The sequence below is a fragment of the Neophocaena asiaeorientalis genome, unplaced genomic scaffold (assembly GCF_003031525.2).
Source record: "Neophocaena asiaeorientalis asiaeorientalis breed wild unplaced genomic scaffold, Neophocaena_asiaeorientalis_V1.1 scaffold476, whole genome shotgun sequence".
NCBI classification, from domain to species: domain Eukaryota; kingdom Metazoa; phylum Chordata; class Mammalia; order Artiodactyla; family Phocoenidae; genus Neophocaena; species Neophocaena asiaeorientalis.
The window spans coordinates 10,433,036-10,438,584 of NW_020172178.1; the positions used below are offsets into that span (position 1 = coordinate 10,433,036).

Below are 5,549 nucleotides of genomic sequence, written 5' to 3' on the forward strand. Positions count from 1 at the left end.
GGGTAGGATGGGGTGCGGGCAAGACCCCGGGGCGGGGGGCGTTAGCACCTGCAAGGTGTTGGGCAGAGCCGCCCCCCCGGCTGAGCTGACGTCAGTGGACGTCAGGCCTCGGCCGCAGACTTGGCTCCCCGTCCGGCTTCCTTCCCCGCGCGGCCCCGTCCCTCCTGCATCCGCCCCCTTGTCCCTGTGCCCTCTCCCTAGGTCTCTGCCAGCCAGGCTCCGGGGAGGTGGGGAGGCATCCATCTCTGCCCCAGGAGGGTTAATTCCCCGGGCTGTTTGGGGTCCCTTAGGCTCCATATGAGTTTTAGGATGGATATTTCTGGGGGAAAAAATGCACATCATTGGGATTCGGGTAGGGTTTGCGGTCTTTGTAAGAACGGTGAGCCCTCCAATCCCTGCGCGGGGGATGTGGGCCCTTCACTCGTGTCTTTCTTCACTTCTCCCGCTTCACTTACTTCTCTGTGGCTTCCATTGTACAAGACTTTTCTCTCCTTGGGTCAGTTCATTCCTAAGTATTTTATTATTTTTGATGCCACTGAAAATGGAACTGGTTTCTACCCCAGACCAGCTACATCAGCCTCCCTAGGGAACTTGGTAGAAATGCAAATTCTCCGGACGCACGGTAGGAAAGAAAGAAAAGGAAATGGAACTGATCTCTTTATTTCCTCTCCAGTTTCTTTGCTGTTAGTGAATAGAAACACAGCTGATTTCCAGGTTCACTTTGTATCCTGCTACTAAGCTGACATCATCTCTTTGCCCTAACAGGTTTTTTTGTGGAATCTTTAGGATTTTCTACATCTCAGATCACACCACCTACCAACAGAGGTCATTTTTTTTTTTTTTTTTTTGCGGTACGCGGGCCTCTCACTGTTGTGGCCTCTCCCGTTGCGGAGCACAGGCTCCGGACGCGCAGGCTCAGCGGCCATGGCTCACGGGCCCAGCCGCTCCGCGGCATGTGGGATCTTCCCGGACCGGGGCACGAACCCGTGTGCCCTGCATTGGCAGGCGGACTGCCAGCCGCTGCGCCACTAGGGAAGCCCCAGCAGAGGTCATTTTACGTCTTCCTTTCCCAGCTGGATGCCTTTGGGGCCAGTTCCTACTTTACTCTGCAGAAAGGCCCCGGGCCCCACCGTGAACTTCCCGTTATCGCAGGCGGCTGTGTGCTGGCCCCCGAGGCCTCCCTGCGGGCAGAAGTGATGGGGCCCTTCTAGAAATGCAAGCGCTACTGCTACCATCCGCCTTCTTCACGTGTCCTATCGTGCCTTCAGGTGCCACAGGGGCATCTGTGGTCCCAGGCGGAGCCCCAGAAACCCCGATCAGCGCCGGGGAGACAGTGGGCACACTTCCGTCCCCCGCTGCAGCTAAGAGCTACCGCTTCGGCCTGCATGCCAGGCTCCCCGCCCCCCCAGCCCCTCCCTGCCCGTCGGAGCCAAGAGTCGCCTGTCAACGTGGTCAGGAGAGCTGACCCTGGCTTTGGGTTACCGTCCTCCACCCTTTGTGTCTTCACTTCCAGCCCCAAGTGTCCGCATGTGAAGACTTTTGAATACTGCTTCAATGGATTTGCTAGTCATAGGGCCGTTCAATATTTTAATTTCTTCTAGCCCATTCTATTTTTCTAACGATTTGTCCATTTCATCTATGTTTTCAGAAGTGTTGACATATGGCTGTTTACAGTACTCTCTAATTTCCTCTCTTTTTAAATTGATGTTTGCACTTCAGAAAATTTAAATGTATATACAGTAAGATTCACTCTGCAGCGTTCGGGCCTGTAGGTTTTGACAAATGCACACGGTTGTGTACCCACCAGATGCTACAGAAGAGCTCCATCACCCCCAATTCCCTCCTGCTGCCCTTGGGAGGCAATCCCTCCCTGACCCCCAACCCCTAGCAACCACTGATCTAGCTCCCTCCCTCTCAATCTGTCTCTTCCAGAATGTCACGTGAAGGGAATTATACAGCCTTTTGGGTCTGGTGTCTTTCCCACAGAAAAGGCACTGGAATTTCACCCCTGCTGGGCACACGGATAGCCCCTTCCTCTTACGGCATCTCGTGGACGGACCTCAGGGGTCACCTCCTCACCAGCTGGAGGACACCTGGTTTGTTTCCAGTTTGGGGTGATCATAAATAAAGCTGCTACAAAGATTCATGCATAGGCTTTTGTGTGAACATAAGTTTTCCTTTCTCTTGAGGAAATACTGAGAGTAGAAATCCTGGGTCACCAGATGGTGAGCAGCGACCGCGCTCTTCCACGGGGCCGCACCACTTTGCATTCTCACCTGTGATACGTAAGAAATGTTTGCTTCACAATTTTGTCAGCATGTGGTGTTACCATTTTACTCATGTCACTAGTTTCCACCACTCTCATGGGTATGCGGTGGCATTGCACTGTGATTTTAATTTGCATTCCCCTAATGACAAAGGACGGGGAGCATCTTTCCATGTACTTATTTGCCGTCATCTGTGCTGTGTTCAGATCTTTGGTGCATTTTTTTTGGGGGGGGGGTGCTGCATTGGGTCTCCATTGCTGCGGGTGGGCTTTCTCCAGTTGCGGCGAGCGGGGACTACTCTTCGTTGTGGTGTGCGGGCTTCTCATTGAGGAGGTTTCTCTTGTAGCGCATGGGCTCTAGGCTCGTGGGCTTCAGTAGTCGTGGCTCGCGGGCTCTAGAGCGCAGGCTCAGCAGTTGTGGCTCGCGGGCTTAGTTGCTCCGCGGCATGTGGGATCTTCCCGGACGGGGGCTCGAGCCCGTGTCCCCTGCATTGGCAGGCGAATTCTCAACCACTGCGCCACCAGGGAAGCCCCTGGTCCATTTTTAAATCGGGTTGCTTGTTCCTTTACCGTTGAGCTCTGGAAGTTCTTTGTATATTCCGAATACAAGTCCTTTATGACTGATACACGGTCTGCAACCATTCTCCAGCAGTCTGTGGCTTCTCATTTCCTTTTAAATCTAAAATTGTACCTTCTTCTTCTTCTTTTTTTTTTCCGGTTCGCGGGCCTCCCACCGCTGTGGCCTCTCCCGTTGCGGAGCACAGGCTTCGGACGCACAGGCCCAGCGGCCACGGCTCACGGGCCCAGCCGCTCCGCGGCATGTGGGATCTTCCCGGACCGGGGCACGAACCCGTGTCCCCTGCATCGGCAGGCGGACTCTCAACCACTGCGCCACCAGGGAAGCCCCCGTATCTTCTTTTTGATTCACATTGTTTAATTTGTGTTTTTTCTTTCCTTTTTTTGTGTGTTTATTTTTCTCAGAAGTTGGTCTGTTTCGTTGGTTGATTCTTTTCAAAGAACTAACTTTGTCTCCACGGACCTTCTCCATCACACCTTTGCTTCCTATTTCATCCGTTCCCAAGCTTATTTTTATTTCTGTTTTCAAACTTTCTTTGGGCTTATTCTGTCCTGCCCTGCAAAATCTTCTTTTTTCCCCCCAACATCTTCTTTTTATTTGATTTACAAAATTCAGGGACACCTTCGCATGCGGTATAAAATCTCCCCTCCTGCCCCTTTGCCTCCCCCACCCCACGCCTCCTGAACTTCCTAAGACGGGGATGCGGCTCACAGACCCTGCGGCTTCCTTCTCTTCCACACACGCAGCTGGACACGTAGTGCTCTTTATTCTCACTCAGTGCTAGGTATTTAAAAGTTTCTATTGTGATCTCTTCCTCAGCTCACGAGCTTTGAGCCGCATGTGTATGTGCGTTACAGTGTTTGTCTATAAACATGTCCCCTACATTGTGTTATATGTTCACACACACGGCACAGCTAAAAGAATTGTACCGGGAAACCCCACATACCCACCACCTACGTTTCATAGTGCACAACTCACTGTCTCTTTCATTCCTCTCTCCATCCATCCATCCATCCATCCACCCATCCACCCCTCTGTTCCTCCCTCCTTCCTCCATCCATCCATCTGCCCACCTCTCTATCCATCCACTGTGGCCCCTCCCTTTTCCCACTTTCTTATCTTGAGAGCCTGACTACAACTGGGGGTGCTGCTTCCACACCCCGTGCCCTGGTAAATGGGAAACCAAGGACAAAGACCTGATGGCTGGATCCTTGGGGCTGCTGCCTGCCCACCACCCACCCGAGGGCCTACTGTGGGCTCAGGACGGGGGTCTCAGACATTCCAGGGGCTCAGAGGTTGCCTCCTAGGAGCAGGCAAAGGCTGAACCTTTCTCTGGACTGTGCAGGGTGTGGACAACCCTGGCCTGCGGGGTTAATCCTGTACTGCACAGGCCCTGAAAAGGGTCCTCTGAGGGTGACAGTGAAGCCAAGCCTTGCAGGGTGAGTTCAGGGAAGGGCTCAGGAAAGGCTGAACCCTCGGCGACTGGGACACGGGGTGGGAGTGAGGTGGGCAGGGGAGGGGCAGGTGAGCAGGCCCTGGGCATTGCAGGGAGTGATGGCCGGGCTCGGGCAATGCCACAGCTAGAAGTGGGCTATCCAGCCGACTTGCTCCTCCCTCCGTGGGGCTGGACCCTGGGAAGGCAGGTGTCTGGGGAGGGGTCCCAGGGCTGGAGGTTGGCAGCGCCCACCAGGGGGAGAAGCCTGCTTTGAATGCAGGGCTGGTTCCTGCAGCTGAGCTTTGGTTCAGGGTGGGGGACACTACTCTAGGCTGGGCTCCCCCCACCTCCTCCCCCGCTGCTCCCCAGAGTGGCCAGGCCCTGGTGACAGACGTGCCCTCCCAGCTGTCCAGCCCCAGGCCCAGGCCCAGGCCCCCACGGCCCCCAGGCTCTGGTCCCGGATGACCCCTCCTGGCTCAGCCACTTCCCCAGTGAGCCTGGGGCCCACCTTCCCCTCCTCCAGCTGGGCCAGCTGCCAGCCCTCTCCGCCCTCCAGAGGCCCAGCTACCCCGCAGCCTGTTTCTCTTCGGGACAAGGTGGACCAGCAACCAGGGAATTCTCTTCTCTCCCCGCCCCCACCTCCATTTTCATAGGGGAGACAAAGGCATAGCCTGGGCCAGGTGCTTAAGGTCACCTCACAGGGACACAGCTGGGGACCCCAAGTTTCATCCACCTAATGCCCCAAATAGCCGCCTCCCTGTTCCCCTCTCGCACAGAAACTCCAAAATGAGGCGAGGAGTCCGCATCTCGGGAAGCCGCGGGCCGGCCTGGGAAACCGTATCGGCTCCCCTCCGCCGGCCCCATCGCGCCGCCTGGTGGACATGGAAGACACTGCGCCCTCCGGGCCTCGCTCCCGAGCTGCCTCTCGGCCGCCGGCGGGCGCGGGCGCCTCCCTGGCCTCGCGGCCCAGAGCCCCTGTCCGGGAGGCGTCGGTGACGGCAGAGGAAGGCGGAGGTGAGGTCCAAGACCACCGACTCAGCCAGTGCTCAGGGCTTGCCTCTCCCCCCCAGGGCCGCCAGCGTTCCCATCAGCAACCCAGGGGGTACCCCTCAGCACACACACACACACACACACACACACCCCAGGCACAGGGACACAAAACCCCACCCCTGCCAGATGCGCTGCAGACCTGGACCCTTCGTTTCCCCCGCAGTGAAACGGACGTGCGGCGCCCAGGGGCACGGGGAGGGGCGGGGCATCCACTGGCGGGA

The 5,549-nt window shown here is 56.5% G+C and overlaps 1 long non-coding RNA gene across 1 annotated transcript in view; it reads left to right on the plus strand.

The window, feature by feature from the left end:
• Positions 1-961: 961 nt before the first annotated feature.
• LOC112409265 (uncharacterized) overlaps positions 962-5,549 on the plus strand; it is a 6,766-nt gene continuing 2,178 nt past the window's right edge. The window contains exons 1-2 of the long non-coding RNA XR_003005131.1: positions 962-2,285; positions 5,055-5,292. This is a non-coding gene — a long non-coding RNA (uncharacterized LOC112409265). The remainder of the gene's footprint in view (positions 2,286-5,054; positions 5,293-5,549) is intronic.